Source organism: Dermacentor albipictus, unplaced genomic scaffold, assembly GCF_038994185.2.
Source record: "Dermacentor albipictus isolate Rhodes 1998 colony unplaced genomic scaffold, USDA_Dalb.pri_finalv2 scaffold_13, whole genome shotgun sequence".
NCBI classification, from domain to species: domain Eukaryota; kingdom Metazoa; phylum Arthropoda; class Arachnida; order Ixodida; family Ixodidae; genus Dermacentor; species Dermacentor albipictus.
In genome coordinates this window covers 13,388,444-13,407,566 of record NW_027225567.1, presented here as the reverse complement: position 1 = coordinate 13,407,566, position 19,123 = coordinate 13,388,444, and the positions used below count along the sequence as shown (strand labels likewise).

The 19,123-nt window shown below is 49.7% G+C and overlaps 2 long non-coding RNA genes across 2 annotated transcripts in view; both read left to right on the top strand.

Moving 5' to 3' along the window:
* Nucleotides 1–19,123, top strand: part of LOC139051665 (uncharacterized) — an 81,457-nt gene that overhangs the window by 58,383 nt on the left and 3,951 nt on the right. The gene's annotated exons all lie outside the window — the stretch shown is intronic.
* LOC139051647 (uncharacterized) lies at nucleotides 10,797–12,050 on the top strand. The gene is made up of 3 exons (XR_011509475.1): nucleotides 10,797–10,863; nucleotides 10,985–11,236; nucleotides 12,012–12,050. It is a non-coding gene; the product is annotated as an uncharacterized lncRNA (long non-coding RNA).

Below are 19,123 nucleotides of genomic sequence, written 5' to 3'. Positions count from 1 at the left end.
GCTTGCCGTACTCTTCTTTCTCGACATGTTCGGAGAGTGCGGGAGCATAGGACACGATTGATTCGGTTACGCGGGTTACGCTTTGCGGTAGGTGGTAATGCGCAGCTGTTCCGGCGTTCTACCTGCCGCTTTGTGACGTTTCCTCCCGATATGCTTGTGCAGTTTCGGTCGTTCATTTCAACTTCTCCATTTATCGTCTGCATTGGAAGTTTGATTATGAGTGCAGCAACTTCATATTGCTGGCTGACATGCCTTTTCGGAAGAGCGTGCGCTGAAGGCAGCCGTGGTATAGATTTATATGCCGCGATATGATCACATAGTACGTGTTGGACTGTGTGTTGGTCCCACATAAGGCCGGTACGGGACATCCCGTTGAACACATCCTTCGGACATCCATAGGATTAAAGTTTTGAGATTTTGTTTAGATCCCAGAAGTTTAATCGTGTGGATGTCTGAAGGATGTCTTAAATAGGACATCCCGAAATTAATGTCCGCATGTTATCCACTGGACATCATGACCGGGACTTGGACGTTCGGATCTTATCGGGATGTCCAGAGGATATTCGTGGTCCAATGGGGTCTTCCGGTTCACCCTGTGCGACTTGGGTCCCTTGCTGGCGGACAAGACATTCGCATTTCTGGCCGCTGAGTGCCTCAGCGGCTTTTCTGGCCTTTCTGGAAACCGTGGTGGCGTTGGGTTTCGACGTTGGCGGCTTCGTTACCGGGTTCTTGTTTTAGCCGACGGCGGGTCCTTCGCGGGCCTTCCGCGCGCTCGCGTGGTAGTGCGAGCATTTTGAGAAGGACTGCCGCCATCGTCGGCAGCAGGCGGTTGACGCTTCGTCGTCCTGGTGCTGGTCTTGGGCGTCCTTCTTGGCTGGCTCCTCATTCATAGTGGTCCACGCTCGGTCCTGGCGGGCCTCCATGCGCACTCGCTCCCGGGCAGCCTGCCGCTGTCTCCTGCCTAAGCGCAGAGCGGCAAGCGGTGTCCCAGCCCGCCTTCTGGAGGAGCTGTGGCGCCAGCGGTGCGAGGACGGCTACCTGCCGACGTCCGAGGCACCGCCGCTCTGATGATGGCCGATCAAACCGCGGTCTCGAGGTCCCTGCAACGGTGCCTGGAGCACTGGGATTCCGTTTCCTTGTAAACCGAGCTACGTTTTTTTTTTCAGCATTCTAATACTTGGGGTAGTTAGCGATGTAAATAAAAGCACCGCGAACTTAATTTAAGTAATTAAATTTGAAATTTAATTATTGAAGATATGTTTTAATGGCAAAGCATCTTTGCCTACCTCTCCGGGGCTCGATGCACGTAAGTAACGTTTCTCACCGAATAGACAACTTGGGACATTGAGTGTCTGTAATTGGGCATGTGAGCATACTTGGCCAATCCCGCAGAATGTGTATGGGCTGCTTTGAGACAAAGGATCCAGAATTAGGTCTTATATGTCTTTAGATACGTGCGGTAGTTCTCTCTGTCTGTACCTCTCATCAACATTCTGCCCTCGACAAGTATCATATATCGCCTTCATCCTTGTGACGCCTCGGAGACCTAACAACTACCAGCGTGAGCACTGCACAAATATCAATAAGAATACGTACCAACTTTTTTCAGTTTTCAATTTTAAGGAAGCTAGCAGCTGTATGTGACGAGGCATTACGCGTGTCATGTTCACTACTGCCGACATCTGTCTACCTCAAAGGAGCTCCTCGTTATTAATATTCCAACATTGCGTTGTATTTGCGTGTTTTTACATTCGTGAAGCGTTTTATTATAAAGTGAAATTATTGGTCGTGTCCGGTTTATTAATGTGGGACAAAGCATATACCTGCTGCCTTTATATGGGTTTCGTGAACGAATATGCATGCTGCTTGATGTTCTCATCGCATCAACACTTTGGAATACTTCTCGCCAGATTTTAATAATATTGAATATTTTCCTGAACAGAGAAAAAAGCCCACGACCACTCTACGTGCATCATGACCGACGTACGGGCTGAGAAAGGACATTTGTTGCTGTTCCAAGTGAACTTCGAGCGAACGTGCTAAAAAATTGGAGGACGCTTAAGCTTCGCCTTCAAGAGTGGAACGCGACAGCGTTCCCGTCGACCCGCCAAGGGGTGTAAGACAATGGGCTACAGGGCAGCCATCACTTACGAGGAGCCCCGCATCGGACGCGGTGAGCGTCCAGCCATATGGTCGAGCAACGCGGCGTTCGGCGCAGCAACGAAACGTGCGCCTGAGCAAGCGGAACGAACCGAAGAACTCGGTATCTCGGAGGGGGAAATGATGCACGCCAGCCAAACGTCGTGATCGGCACGGGCAGAGAGATAGACAGATAGTGATCTAAAGAAAGGAAGGACGCTTGATTCTGCTGAGGGAGCAAGGCGAAGCGTTGTGAGGGGAGAGAGTCCGGGCAACGACCCCCCTCGCAACGGTCCTTCCACAGTTCCAATGCGCGCGTGGCGCGCCATCTGTCGAGGCAGCGCCCTACATGGAGAGGAGGGGGTCTTCTGTGTTTGCCGCAAGATGGCTCTGCGGTGCGGAAAGCGCAGAAGAAATGCAGCGGAAACGCACTTCGCTAATCGTGTAATTGCGACTTCTGTAAGTTACATGTTCATAATTACCTATATACACTGCACTATAACTTTCCACGGCTCGTTTCGAAGGCAACACCGCATTCACTAGAGGCGCGTTTGTACCGCTTGGAAGCATCAAATTCGTGGCTGAGTGGTAGCGTCTCCGTCTCACACTTCGGAGACCCTGGTTCGATTCCCACCCAGCCCATCTTGGAAGTTGCTTTTTATTTATGAAGTGCCTGCCGTTATTTATCGCTCACGGTCAACGCCGCGGACGCCGACACCGACGACACCGGCTTTTCTGCGACACGAGCTCCTTAACGCTATCGCGTTAAAAGAGTGTTCTCCCGGGAATCCTGGCCACAGCGACTGTTAGCATTGCTACGTGGTGAGACGGCAGACGCGATCGCCCGCGTGACTAAATATGAGGGCGAGGGCTACGATAAGGTGAAGTTGAGTCTGCCAAGAAAGTGGGCCTCTTCGATTTTCGCAGTTCTGGCAGCCCGCTGGTAGCCAGACGGCAGCCAGCTAGTTCCGGTTCTGACAGGAAGTCACGTGGGCTGGGATCCCAAGACAACCCGAACCTGCCCGAAGTTTGCAAAATCGAACGCCGGTACAGCTGGCCAAATGTAAACATGCTACCAGCATGGCAGCGCCCGTCGAGGCCGACGCGCGCTCGGCGTAGTCGGCCCATTTATGCGTTGCCACCTTGAAAATGTATAGTTGCATTCAGGAATACGATCGCTTTCGCGCGATTTCGCGCGACACGTCGCAGGACGCGTACTGGGCCAAGCTCGCCTTGCGCAGCGCAACAGGTGGCCTCCGACGCGGCAGATGACAAGACGCGAAATCGTGATTGTATACTCGAAAGCGATAGCTGGAAGATCCCTTTTCGCAGCGATCACGTCGCCCACCGGCGACATTGATGAGTTGGCGCTGTATCATCACAAGACATGAGAAAGCAGGTTATCGGGTACGTCTCATACGCATAAAATTTCGCGCCGACCTGCTTGGGCTTCGATTTCAGAAACTTTGTTGTGGCTGATGGTGCTTCTCATTTAAGGGGCTGGACGCGGCTGGCGCGTGAAAATGCACGTCGCCTGTGACCAGCGAAACGTTTTACACGAAAAACAACATTGGTCGCAATCATTAGAGCAATAAGCCATGCAATGTATGTGTGTCTAAATGTACCGAGTGCAATCAGTGTATTCTTAGATCAACGGCCTGCAGTTCGAACACATATCGGTTTCGAGCTGCCACCTAAGCATACGACGGAGAGACGGAGCGAACACGGGCTAACTGCAAAGCCTTCGCTAACTGCAGAGAAAGGAGAGATATACATACACGAAATATGTGAAAAGGAACGCCACCAGAGAAAGACGAAACTAAGATGTACCGCAATGTGTGAATGAGCGTCTACAACTTGCGTGGAACACGATGCAGATAACATGCACGCATGAGAGCGCGGCGCGCTGTTCACCGCCGCGAAGAAGCAATCGGGGGACACACACACACAAAAGCTTCAAGCGGTTCACCACGGCTCGCATCACACCGCTTCGCGATGCGGAACGGAGCGTTAGCACCTAAAAAGATAACGCTAGAAGTAAGGAAATCCGGAGATGACCGTATACAGTTGGCTGAGCGAGATAAATTTAAGTCCTCAAGCGCCCGCGTTGAAATCCGTGAAGTCCCCGTAAAGATGGCGGCGAGCGCACATCGCCTCTTTTAGTCGTCTGCTAGCCAGAGAACTTCCAGAGAGCAGCCAGACCAAAATCGTCCTGGCAGGTTCTGGCAGCCCGCGGGTAGCCAGAACCGTCCAGCGCGAGCAAAACGAACGCCCGGCGGAAGTGCGTAGCGCGGTGGGCGGAGCAACCCGAGAAAAACGAAGACGCTTTGGCTGGCTCTGGCAGCCCGCGGGTAGCCAGAAGTGTAAAATCGAAGAAGCCCAGTGCAGGATGGCCGCGGAAACGTTCCGCCGGAAGTTTCGCGAAAATGATATGGCTAGAAACAATTAACCCTCAGAGCTCGCATGCACTCTAGACCTATTGCCAAGCAAGGAGGGCGGCTCAAAGGAGTCGTACGGTGATCACGAGGCAGTTCTACAGATTTTTGAACTAAAACAATTTTTAGACGGTTACTTGAGAACGCCAGGTACCTGGTGTAAGATAGGCCAAAAGTTACCAGGGTATCCAGAGCCACCGAGTTAGCAGATGGGTTTATGACGCGTCGGGTTCGCGGAGCAAAAGACGATCAGAAGGGTGACTCTTAGTTGGAGAGGTTGAAGGTGCCGATAACAGAGAAGGAGGAGGCGCAAATTGTGGATGCCTCCAAAAGCAGCACTTACGAAGCGGAAAACAGTCCTGAATCTATGGCAGAGCGACGAAAAAAAATTAAGGCGAGGAAGCCGTTTGGCGTGTTATAAGTTGTAAGTGCCACGAAACTCACTCTTAATATGTCAGATCAATTTCAGTACAATAGAGGGCTCCTATTTGACAAGGCCAGCGCGCATACATTAAAGGGACAGTAAAGGTTACTATTAAGTCAACGTGGACTGTTTAAATACTATCACAGAAACCTCGAAACGCTTGTTTCGTGCCAAGGAGAGAATTACTTTAGGAGAAAATGCGTTCTGAAGCGTCCACGTACCTCTAGCGCAGTTCAAATCACCCGCCCTCCGATCGAGGAGTATTGAGATCATGGTCTCATAGTGACGTTGCGCCATCGGTGAGTAGAACGTCGTCTCAGCACCTGCAAACAATAAAATGTGCGCGCGCGCGTGTTCGCGCACGTTTTGCGCGCCAAGGGTAAAGTGGCGCTGCATGCAAGCTCCCTGCACGGGGTGCAGTTTTGTCCTCGATGTTGACCCTCCGCAGTGCGCCACCACCGCGGTGCAAAGCGCACCTTTTTTGTTTCGGGGCATAGAGTTTTTCACTACATTACCTAGAGGGAAATCTGGTGCTGCTGCGCTGTGGTACGCATGGGAATGACGGTATATTGTGGATTCGGATTGGCATCGTTCTCGTAGACACAGGACACCTTGAAGACGCGCTTGGCAAGTATTGGTCCGTCTGTCACAATGATTCATTTTCTACTAAAACAGCACGTAAAAAACTGTTTTAGCTTTATTATTACGCGAAAACATGTTTTGTTTCGGGGCAATCCCGGGGCAAGGTGATCGAGGACGCTAATAATCACGACCTACAGGAACTCCAGACCTGCACAGATATCCGGCTTCTATGGGAGCAGCTTGCGCCCACTTTCGTTCAACCGACTGCCGTAGGTGGCGCTTTTATAACCTGTTCGTCTGCTACGCGGTGGGCGGTTGTGCGGCGTTGTAAGTAGTACGGCAGCTGTTGTGTTGCGACGAACTGCTTCTCTAGTTGACGATTTTTGCTAACACAGTGACAGAGATGTCACAAGGCTTTGATCGGTCACTTGGCTCCAAAAGTTGACTCCCCGAACCTAAAAAATGTCGGAGCGTGTAGTCCACTGCTCTCTAAAATAGCGTCAAATAGCCGCTCCCACTGCCTTTTTCAAGGAGATTTATAAATCGCATTGTGTATACAGTTCGCAACGTACCCAACAGTTTCGTTGTACACGTTGTAAAATTCGCGTCTGCACTCTTTAGAAACTTGAAGCCACCGTAATGTTCGACGACAGAACGATTACCACTCATTTTAACTCTTAAAAGTTGTCCGTGAATGCGTCACGAGTTCAAAAAGTGAATTACGCACACAGCTGCACTGCGTACGTGTCTTCAGCACCACCGTTATTCTGCCGCGTACTACGCGGAAAAGCTAGCTTTACAGTTTGAAAAGAGTTCCCTGACACGATTTTTAAGGCCTGCACTGCAGCACGTTTTAAAGCACTGGGATCGCTTAATTTTTTGCAAGCTTTCTAGTGAGCTAGACATCCAACGATATTAAAAACAAGATATGCTCACCTTCCCTTGAAACAGAATCGATCAGACTATTGCACATATCGGGTGGAGGACTTACTAGTGAATACTTTTACTATACTGTTAACAGATCATCTTCCTTTCACTACGGCACACAGTAGTAAATCCTAATGTCATCTACGACATTAGGCTGTCTGTAATCAACTAAAGAAAGCTAGATTATCCTATGAATCTTTTTAAACAATAAGGGAAATTTATGCCGTCGATCTAGCATTGCAGCTGCCACCTATGCTCGTTGTTTACATTTCTTGCACCGCTCCTCCTCTCCTAGTTTCAGTATTCAAACTCAAAGCATGCGCAAATATGTTTTCTTTGGTATATTTGCGAATTTATTTGTTTACCGCCAAAACAAGCGCTTTGTGCCTGCCGAAATGGCAAGACAAGCGCTGAACTGATCGCAGAAGCAGACGACAGCGAACAGGTTATGACTAGCGCCACTCTGCTCGTACGTTCTTTCCCTAGCGGCAAAAGGGGCGAACTAGACCAGGCGTGCTGGAGGAGGGAGATCTGTGCAGGTCTGTAGTTCAGTAGGTCGTGCTAATAATTATGGGGCTCTTGCATTGCCCAAGGAGCGCTGCGAAAAAGGTGCTAAAAAGCGCCCTCTGTGCTAAAATGGGTCGTACCAAGCTCGGTCGTCTGCTTCGGAAAGCACGTTTACGATATGGACCCGCCACTTTCGGTTGTGTTGTTTCACGGCCTGCAGCGAATATCGGGCGCCGAAGATTTTTGCAGGGGTGGCACGCTGCGTAAAGGCAAGAAATTATGCAGTGCCGAATACGTGTACGCCGTTCAAGAATTAGGCGGCGAAGTGGAACTTCACGTAAGGTTTACACGCTAGCTGCTCGATTCAGGCGCACAAACGCGAGGAAATGCTTGCTATAAATGAATCCACAGCAGCGATAAGCAGGCATCATGTGTACGGAACTGCTCGAGCACACGACGGTACGCGCCGCGATGTACGAACTGCTCGAGCGCACGATCGTACGCGCCGCGACGGCAGCGGTCTTTCGACATGCCGCGAAACGGCGGGCCTCCTGCAATCTTTGTTGACTGCATGCCGCTAAACAATTAAGTAGTTATGCCTGCGTTGTAGTAGCGGCCATCTGTCCCTTTTAGTAACTGGTAATAACTGATGCAATGCATACTAGCTCGCACGTACGTGCGAATCGCGCTGCAGCGCGAGCTCGTGCGCTGCTCGCTTGATGTAGGTTTTAATGACAGCGCTCGAACATCGATGTGCTGCAATCAATACTGCCTTGCTGCGCTGCCTCAACGTGCTGTCTTGAGATCAAGGATGAGCGCATTTAACTCTCTTAACCTGTGCTGCTCGTAGTGGAGTAGTGAATTGTGATCGAATGCGCCCGACCATTTGTGCTCATTTGCACACACCTGCATCACTTCACCACTTCGCATCGGTCGAATTGTTAATTGTCGCTGTAACCGGGTCTCGAATCGTGAATTACCAGTCATGCCTCCTGCTATGTCGGTCTGCTGTCGGGACTGTAGGTGCAAAAGACCGAACATTAGAACGCAGATAATCAAGCAAGTCAAGACAGGCGAAGCAGTAGGCATGGGGCGAAGTTTCGCTTACTCAGCGCGACGAACTGCAGCTATGCATGCGCACCCGACGCTCCACTTCGTGAGGCCTTGAAGGAAAACGGCAGAATCTGATGTTGGGATTCAGGCCTTCTTGTTCATGGCAGCCCACGACGCAGAAGTAATGACGGTGACGCCTTTTCGAGGCTGCGCTAGGTCTCTCCGGATCGGCGTCACCGATTCCTTCTGCTCCTAGCATTACGGCACAAGGAGAGTCCCTTTTCGTTGAACTATAGGCTGCGGCGAGCTCGATCGCAGCGTGGTCTGTGAGAAGTGACGAGCCTTTTCGCATTCGCAACAGGGCATAAAAAAGTGCGAATCGACGCAAAACTCGGCCTAGAAACGCGCTTCGCCACAGCCAGGGTTCAATACGACCCAAGCTGGTACGACCCAGATGTCGTTTCCCGCGCCGCCACCAGGCGCCGCTACTATACCTCAAACTCCAGCGCAAGACGCCCATTGTCGCTGTTTCGCGTTAAGTGCTCCAAATAAGCGCGCGTGTAGCTGGTACGTTATCGCTCGTTCAGCCTGGTGGCGAAGTGTTGTAATGCCGTTTGTTTCTAGTGCAGGAGTTTTGTACAGCGCCGCCAGCCTATCTCTACCGTGCACTGACGCGTTCAGCCTGGAGAATGTTGACTAAACTCAGTACTACAGCTTAATTCGGTGGTGGAATTTATCTGCGAGTTTGAATACGCAGCAACGTCTGCTTGCAACTGGGGACGTATTCTGAAACGTTCGCCGCGGCGAAGTTTCGCACTGGCCACACCTCCGCCGTTGCGGCGCGTGCTGAATGGCTGCTTTGACAAAACCAATGCACTTGCGCCACCTAAATTTCCGGTTTTGTCAAAGCAGCCATTCAGAGCGCGCCGCAACGGCGCAGGCGTGGCCAGTGCGAAACTTCGCCGCGGCGAACGTGAATACGTCCCATGATGAGCGGAGCAGTAGCCATGCTGTTTTAGAGCGCAGCTCTTTGGCGTCCGTTCCTGGGTTTCGCGTCGTCGTCGGCGTTGTCGTCGTCGTCGTCGGCGTTGTCGTCGGCCTCGTAACCAGCTCGCCGACGAATCTGCTGCTCCGCCGCCGCGCATGCGCGCTGTCGGCTCTCCGGGCGAGGGAGGATGATGGAAGGGAGGAGAGACTGTGGAGGAGGGCTGGCTACACAAATGGCTCTTTGGCGTCCGTTCCTGGGTTTCGCGTCGTCGTCGGCGTCGTCGTCAGCGTTGTCGTCGGCCTCGTAACCAGCTCGCCGACGAATCTGCTCCGCCGCCGCGCATGCGCGCTGTTGGCTCTCCGGGCGAGGGAGGATGATGGAAGGGAGGAGGAGAGACTGTGGAGGAGGGCTGGCTACACAAATGGCTCTTTGGCGTCCGTTCCTGGGTTTCGCGTCGTCGTCGGCGTTGTCGTCGGCCTCGTAACCAGCTCCGCCCCCCTTTCATCCCCCCAGCGCTAGCAGCGACCGACTGATACCGCTTTCGTGAGTCCGCTACCGCACTCACGAAAGACGTCGTGCACTTCCTGCAACTCGCATTAACCGTCCATCGATCCACACCGATGTTAGTAGTGGGGGACTTTAATGTTGACATAAAGACACACAGCAATTTCCTAACACTTATGCGGGAGAACATCCCGTTCCTCTCGCTCGTAACGCGTCCCACGGCTGTGACAACCTCGCGAGGCACTTGTATAGATCTCGTCTTTGAGAATCAAGCATTGGTGTACCAAGTCGAACATATATCAGTCTATTTCTCCGACCACAAAGCTTCCTTCATGACTGTCAAGAACTGTTAGTGGAGTCTTTGTTAAAGGAATACGTGTGAAAAATAAAAAAAAAATTCTGTGATAGCGCATACATGTGTTGCTCGATTTCTTTGCCTCAATCTATCGAAAAGGTGAAACAGCTTATTTGCTGCGCTCAAGTTTCGCATTAGGAAGTAACGTAATCGTCGGTAATTTTTTTGACAAGACCGTGACATCGGCCCCGTACACTCTCAAGTTCAACAAATGGCCACAGAGGGCGAAAAATCAATCGAGGCGCGTTTCAGCGTAAGCGCGCAAGTGGAGCTACTGTAATTTGGTCGAATACTTTAATTTGTGCTTTCTCTGCTAGGGGCGCTGAACATGCTGAATTTTTTACTTTACACAAACCATTGATATAAACAATCGAGGCGTCTAAGAATGTTTTGCTACCTCAGGCAAATAGGCAGTTGATTTTTTTAAAATTTGATTGTTGAAGCTGCTTTTTAGTCATAGCGTCAAGGTTTTTGTACTTGATTAACCACCAACAGCCCATTGGTATCGATGTGTTTCCTGGCCGTCCTAGAGTTAGTAGCACAACTCTAGAGGAAAAGCTGGGCCGGAAAAGTGGGAACCTCTAGGGCGCCGCCCTGTTGCTACTGGTCAATGTGGCCAGCGCAATTACTATTGAAAGAGCTGAAAACAAGTACAGGTCACCTTATGCTTTGTCATTTAAAACGCATATTTGATGGCTTTATGAAGGTGGAGGGTTAATATTAGGTTTACAGAAAGCGATCGCTAAGTCCGTGACTTATGTAAATCACGATGTACGCATTCATGCAATAAAGGATGACGCGAATTTCGGTTTCGAATCTGTTTTTTGGATGCGTAGTAGTTTCGTTTAGGTTTGACATGCGATCTGCGATCGCGCGTCGACATCGGATGGCACATTCGTGCCTTATGTGCCACCGAAGCCCCGAAGTGCTCTGGCATATACCTTCACATGTAAGTAAACGAATGTATCTCCTTGTTGAGAATATCACGCGAGTAGGCAGCTCTTGCGGTGCATCAAAATCGTTTGAGAAGCGTCACTTTTCTACATGCGGAGCGGTGTTTTTATTTGCAGGTTTCCCTTCAGTAGGAAATTGCTGCAGGCGGACCAGCGCACCGGAATTGTACTGGCGAAGCCACAAGCAACTCAAAGAATCTGTTTAATTGTCGCACTTTGAACAGTCATGCTTTTACAAAGGCCACAGCAGAAAAACAGCCTGATGCCGAGTATTTCTGTGCCACGAAGTAATCAAGAGGCGAGTGCCTAATGCGGACGAAATCGAGCTCTTGCATCGAAACTTAGAACGACAGAAAGCTGAGCTAGTTGGTAAGGATTCATTATGCAAAACAAATGTGAGGCGTGCAGACAGGACACAAGAGTAGAGAAGTGGGCGGCGCTCGTGTTGTTTGCTTCTAAATACTCTGCTCTTGTGTCCTGTCTGCACGCCTCACCTCCGTTTTGCATAACGAGTGCATCAACCCACATATTAATAGCGTAGGCATTTTGTTAACTGTGCAATATTTTCAACACTTCCTTGCATGCCATTTCATGTGGAATATCTTTTCTGGTCACAAATTTGTGCAGCGAATCTATTTGCATGATCGACTCCGGGCCTGTGGGACCGTTCACTTGCACTTGATGCTGAGTCTTTTACATGTATCCATAAACTGCAGGTATGCACATCAGATCCCTGCGAGCATTTTCAAAATTCAATTATTGTAGACAACAGGCACATATGCAATACTGACATAATCTCAAATACCACTAAGCAGCTGGGACACATTTTTGTTGATCATACTCGCAGGTAAAATAAGTAGATCATGTGGACAGCTGTAGCTCATTATCCTTAAATCAGTGTGTACAAGGGGTATGCAAAAGTAATTTTTTATCGCGCACCGATTATTTTGCTGTATAAGCAAGAGAACCCACCACGTTAGTGTAACGTATCTTGTACATCACACTAATATGTGCTTTAATTTACCAAGTGAGATGAGTTACTTTTATGGCTCATTCAGTCATATCACACTGCAAGCTGCATTCATCAATCTTCAATTGGATTTTGCAAATGTTTAATGAAACATGTTTCCCAAATTTTATGCAGATATGCAATGGCAAGCCCTCCCGTGTGTTCCAAAGGCAAAATTTAAGCTCTAAATTAAAGAAGACATTTCTAGTCAGAAACAAGCAAAAATGGCGAATGCAGAGTATCAGAAGCCCAAGGTACAGAAATTATGAGAAGTGTCGAATAATTTTAGGAAAGAGTCGTATTTGAAAATGCAAGACTGTTCAGTGGAGGTCAAGCAAGTCAATATAGGTAGAATACTCTGCAAAATTATGCGAGAGAGGGGATGTCAAACTATGGGTCAGGAAATGCGTTGTTTTTCTGCAAAACAAAAGCTGATTGCCATTACATAAGTCACTTTAGCATCATGAGGCTGCTGCTTGATAAATTCAGAAATAGACCAAAAAAACAAGACACGCAAAAATAAAAAACAATTTAATGATGCTCTCTCCACATTGGGATAAATAAAAACAAACACATTACATCTAATGTGGACATATCAGATGCCTTGTGAAACACTAAAGGAAAAATTCAGTTTCGAGCTATGGCACTTGCCGCATAGATGTGGGGGGCCTTGCACTAATAGTGATAGTTGCCACTGCATTTAGAAATTGAAAGCATTCATGCAGACAAGGATGATTCTTTATATTTTTGGCTACCACTTCAAATGCCTCCACTAAGTGTTACAATGCTGCACGCAGCCATACTAAGGATCTCGCAGCAACACCTGCAGGTAAAAAGCAAAAAGCAGTCAAAGTGCTGGTGTGTACTGGACACTATGTTTGAAAACTTTTAGGCAAGAGGAGTGCAAGAAGCAGACATAACTGCATTTATTTCCATAATTCCCCATTTGAATGGCCTTTTCTTTTTGCTTGGACAATGCCTACGCCTAGCCACAGCAGCTCCCTCATACAGACTCCGCAAGCCAAGAGGCCGTGGAGGCAAATGCAGGTAAGAGGCAAGAAGCAATAGCACTGGTTTCGACATTCATCTAATTTCTTTATTCTTCTTTCGTTTAGGCAGCCAGCACACCCCGAACAGCCACCTTGACTGCGGGTGTGTCACCCTAGTCACCAAGGAAACATTTGAGGGAAAGCGACAGGCAATTTGACAATACTCTTTCTCTCGGATGACTCCTATGCCTCGCCACGCTAGCACACTTGTGCACAAAGATGTCGCGGAGGCACGTACAGGTCAGAGGCAAGAAGCAGTGGCACTGGTGTCGACATTCACCCAATTTTTTTTACTTACACCGAGGCAGCCAGCACACCTCGAACAGCCACCTTGACTGCGGGTGTGTCAGTAGATTCCTGTTGTACATATGCTCATAATAAACTTGAAGGCAAATGGGACAATGATGCATTGTTTTTTTGAACATTTATTGTACACATACAATATATGTTATACTTTGCAGTGCTACAGAGCATATTTTGAAGCTTCCCCCTATATTTTGCACCTTTACTTACGTATGTGTTGTGTGGCCCTCAATGCAGTTCATGTTGTAGCAGCTGCTTTGTCTGTGTATCGCACATTGGCTAAAGCTCATGATATCCACATACTTCTCTCACATATGCAAAATAAAGTTCTATGTAGTCCTCAGTGTCACAACAAAAAATGAAAGTAAGCAATCCGATTGTGGAATTGTGTTTATTACAGTGATTCCTATGACAGTTACTGACAAGTTGACAACTTGAACTGGTCAATCCGTCCATAGCCTCCTCTATTTCTCAAAAATAAAGGAGGCTATGATCCGTCATGGCAAGGAATTGTATGTATACATAAAAAAAGGGGGGATATGTGTGTGTGTGTTTGTAGTGGGGGGTATAGGATTAGGGCGGTACGAAAAAATGTACCAACACCGTCCTCTAGACCCATTCCGTTAAGGTACCGTAACAAAGCGTATTATGCATAAAGTTCATAGAACCAACTCTGATACTACTACACACGCCAGGCGACGCGAGCTACATGCCATGACGCATTCGCGACTGCACCGGATGCCCTCCATATTATTCTCGTTAATCGTGTTCACTGCACTGAGGCAAAAGAAAGATCATGGGCGCAGGTGCCTTTAAAGTATCTCGACCTTGCGAGGCACTGCTGCGCGTGCCAGGGGAGCTGTCCGTGCGAACACTCCCTGGCACACACCTGACTCGGCGGCCCCAACCTACGCACCGTTCTGCTTCGAGCTTTGATCCCCCCACTTCTCCCTTGGGTGCCCTCGAGTTCCTGCGCCGCCTGCTTTATTATAATCTCAGGTGCTCTCCCGAGACTTCCGTTTGTCGGTTACATGCGCCTTACAGCTGGATCAGTACTTATAATAATAAAAAAACGCGATCTATCGTCGCGACGATAGATCGCGTAGGCGGATTTTGTAGCATACCGCGTCCGTGCGAACAGAATTACGGAACGCCAACGAGGAATCTGACCACAGCTTCAAGGTAACCTCATCGAGTGACACTCCTGCAACAGGCGCATGACCGCTGAAAACCGCGTACCGGCGGAAACTTCAACAGGATGATCCCTCGGTTGCATAACTGCCACCTGTGCGGCCAACATGGACCGCACCCACACCGTCCCGCAACATAGAATAAAGAACCAACTTATAAAGCCCAAACACACGGCTGCACGCACACATCAAAACAAACTACAAGCGAGACGCCATGCTGCTACGCTGCTACGGTTGCCGGATTAAAACTGACTACTGTCACCAAGTCTAGCAAGCGTCTCAGGAGCTGGCAACCTCGGCGCGTAGCAACATGGCGGCGCTCTTGCGGTTCCCGATTTCAATGCATGGGCCCTATGGGTAGCTTGTCCTCTCGAGTGGGCCTCTTCGATTTTCGCAGTTCTGGCAGCCCGCTGGTAGCCAGACGGCAGCCAGCTAGTTCCGGTTCTGACAGGAAGTCACGTGGGCTGGGATCCCAAGACAACCCGAACCTGCCCGAAGTTTGCAAAATCGAACGCCGGTACAGCTGGCCAAATGTAAACAAGCTACCAGCATGGCAGCGCCCGTCGAGGCCGACGCGCGCTCTGCGTAGTCGGCCCATTTATGCGTTGCCACCTTGAAAATGTATAGTTGCATTCAGGAATACGATCGCTTTCGCGCGATTTCGCGCGACTCGTCGCAGGACGCGTACTGGGCCAACCTCGCCTTGCGCAGCGCAACAGATGGCCTCCGACGCGGCAGATGACAAGACGCGAAATCGTGATTGTATACTCGAAAGCGAAAGCGATAGCTGGAAGATCCCTGTTCGCAGCGATCACGTCGCCCACCGGCGACATTGATGAGTTCGCGCTGTATCATCACAAGACATGAGAAAGCAGGTTATCGGGTACGTCTCACACGCATAAAATTTCGCGCCGACCTGCTTGATCTTCGATTTCAGAAAGTTTGTTGTGGGTGATGGTGCTTCTCATTTAAGGAGCTGGACGCGGCTGGCGCGTGAAAATGCACGTCACCTGTGACCAGCGAAACGTTTCACACGAAAAACAACATTGGTCGCAATCATGAGAGCAATAAGCCAATGTACGTGTGTCTAAATGTACCGAGTGCAATCAGTGTATTCTTAGATCAACGGCCTGCAGTTCGAACACATATCGGCTTCGAGCTGCCACCTAAGCATACGACGGAGAGACGGAGCGAACACGGGCTAACTGCAAAGCCTTCGCTAACTGCAGAGAAAGGAGAGATATACATACGCGAAATATGTGAAAAGGAACGCCACCAGAGAAAGACGAAACCAAGATGTACCGCAATGTGTGAATGCATGAGCGTCTACAACTTGCGTGGAACACGATGCAGATAACATGCACGCATGAGAGCGCGGCGCGCTGTTCACCGCCGCGAAAAAGCAATCAGCAGGGGACACACACTGTCGGGTTTGGGGGACGGGCGTCGGGATGGAAACCAAAAACTTGGGAGGGATTTATTCTACATTTTGTACAGGGAGGTGAGCGACAAGTAACACTTGTACAGTCATTACGGGCCGGCAGCAACTTGGACGCTGCGGCCCGCGGCAAGAAGTTCGAGAGAGGTGAATCAGGGAATCAGGGCATGTCCCAGAATGCTCAGGTCTCTCTGGAAGGCTTCTTATAAACCCTTCGAGCACTGCAAGTCACGTCATGTTTGACCAATGGGAGAGTCCACTCCGATGACGCCACTTTCAGCCAATGGTAGGCGCCCGTGTCGTGGTGTCACACCTGGCGGCTTGCTGCGGTCTTGCATCGCAGACTGGCAATGCACTTCGAACAAAGAGAAGGGGAGGGCTGCACCTGCTTCATTGTCGGATGCCCACCTGCTAATCCCGGCGGCGCACGAACTTGTTGGCATGTAAACTCGTTGCCTTAAACTTGTCTGCTCGGCCGCTTCTCTGGAATGCGCTTTCCTGCTTCTGCATTCCTCAATTAGCTGTGCTGCAATCCGATGTGGTCTGGGGAACTCGAAGTAATCGCAGGAACCAGCTCCATATCTAACAGCTCGTCCTCGCCCCGGTTGTTCTGAATGGCCGGTGAAATCAATTCGCTGGCCATGAGGAACGCTGAAAGAAGCTGCAGGGTACTGGGGTCGAGCCTCGTTTGACGAACTTCGGGATCCTTGGCCCTGGAGAACAGACGTCAAACAAACAAAACAGCACAGCGCTGCACCACGCGTAAGCGCAGGCTCTTCACCCCTGACTCGCCAGACTATTACTGAGTCAAAATCAACCCTGATCTTTTATTTCCCCAATTTCGACAAAACAGTTCCAACCACCCTTCCAAACCGCTATCCATTTCTCCCCGAATGCCGACAAGACCAGAGTACTATTGTTGTTGCAAAACAAAAGGGTCGTTGATGATGCAAACAACAAATGAAAACAGCCGAACATAACATAAGTGGCCTCACTACACGAACAGCATGTTTCCAATCTATCGCAGTGGCGTACTTATCGCACGTAATGGTGCCACTGAACAATCTGGTCAACCTCACAAGTACGTAATCACAAGCGCGCTAGCCTTGTGGTCACTATCCAGAACGCGTACTTGCGTTGTAGGCAAACTCTTCATTACGCTTACTCACGTTTCTTTCCTGAAAGTCCTACAGGACACGTGACATAAACGAACAATTAAACTTGCGGGACTTACACACTCCGCAGAACTCTTAAACTAATGCGTCTTTTAATAACTCGTTCCACGCGTACTTATAATAGAAGTCAGAATACGGCTGCCCTTCAGACACGAGCAACCCAGTCATAAATCTGCTTCCTTCCGTCCACACAGGACATGCGCTAATGGAACTAAGAACGCTTCTTCGTGCAAATCATGCACTCACTGAAAATCTACGCGCTTAACCTTAAAAAATTCAAAAACACTTAAAAAGAAAGAAGGTTAAATAACACACGCGCTTTACCATAGGCCTTTCGACGATAACCTTGACCTTCAGGTTACTCACACACACACACAAAAAAAGCCTATCTACTTATTAATGAGCATCTCGCGAGACTACATGTTTACTTAAAACGCATCTTTCAAATCTTGAGCTTCTCGAACGAAAACATAAACAAAGCTCAAACCTTACACCTTGAAAGAAACTCTAGTCTCAAATCGCGAAAACTTTCCGATGCTCAAAAATAAAACAAAATAACACGTTTTACTTCTACGGAAGCTCTCTTGGCCTCCCTTTTCAAACGCTTATGTCTGACTCATACTCTGAGCCGTCCTCGCGGTGGTCGCGGCTTGAAAGCTACTCTGGCTGCCGAGAGACAACAAAAGGGCTGACTAACTATCAGCTCCCCCAAGACGTTACGGTCTCCTGCCAATTTGCGTCCTCGCGCCCCGCTTTCAACACAAACTCGATTGACCGCGTCGCTACTCCCCACCTGGTCTCGTCCTGCCACCTTGCGTTTCTTCGAACTGCACGCTGAGCTATGAAAAGAACTACGGAACGACGAGGAGATTAACAGCCTCGTGCCCTTTGTCCGCGTCCGTGCAGAGCATTCTTCGCGGTGCCCCTTTGACCGGTGGCTCGACCATTCTGGATGCGTCAACATCGTGCTTGACGACCGCACCTTTTTCCTCGCGCCCTGCCCATTTGGGTTTCTCGCCATCTTTGGCGGCGCCTCATTAGTTACCGACTTTAGGTTTTTACTGCGCTTCTTTTTACGGCGCTTTCTCTTTGCACTCGTTTTCATGTCGCCTTCTCGTGCCTCGTGCTGGCCGGTACACATTTCGTCGGCCCGGATCGGTCTCTTACCCGCACAGTCTGATTGATTTTCCTTTAAATCAACATTCTCTCTGCCTCGACTGGCGGACAGCTCAACCGACTCTGGCACAATGCAGCAGGCTTTACTCGAGTTAGACAACTCGCACTCTTGCGAACTGCCCTCTACTACATTGCCCAGCTCACGCTGTGCATCGGCACACAGACCGTCGGTATCGATCGCTGTCTCACGCGCACAGTCCGAATGATTAACAACTGAATCATCCCTATCTAGGCCATCTAGACTGGCGGAGAGCCGCACCGATCCCTGAACAATGCAGTTCTCTCGTGGATTACGGAGCTCGCCATCCCGAGAACTATTCTCAACTGCATCGCTCAGTTCGCACTTCACTTCTGCACGCAGATCTGGCTCTACATGGGTGCTCGCGTCTGTCGCGTCAACAGTACCCTTTTCCTCGCTAGCAACCTCGCTAACATTACCAGCGACGCACACGCTCGGTAACTGTGCCAATTTGTTCGCAGCTGGCCTAGCTGTCTCTACAGTCATCTGTTGGCACAGCACCTCGTCGCTCTCCCTACGGCCTTTAACGGCCTCTGTTGCCACTAAGGCATCGTTAGCAGCTAGCCTTTTCCCTTCATTTATGAATCTGCAGCCAATCTCACAGGCACTACTCTTCTCGTCGGCTTCTGGCGAAAGTCCGCTAGACACTTCCTCATTCTTTCGCTCTGTACTATCTACAGAATTCTCAGACAGCCGTTGTCTCTGTGCCAATAACTGATCACAATCCTGTATCGCTTTGATCAGTGCTGCCTTCTCTCTCTCATACTTTTCCTCTCGCTCAAGCTTACGTTGATTCTCACGTTCGTGAAGCTCACACCTAAGAGTAAGTTCTTGAAGCTCCTGCTTCCGCTCATTCTCGCGTTCTTCACGCTGACGCTCACTCCTAAGTTCACGGCG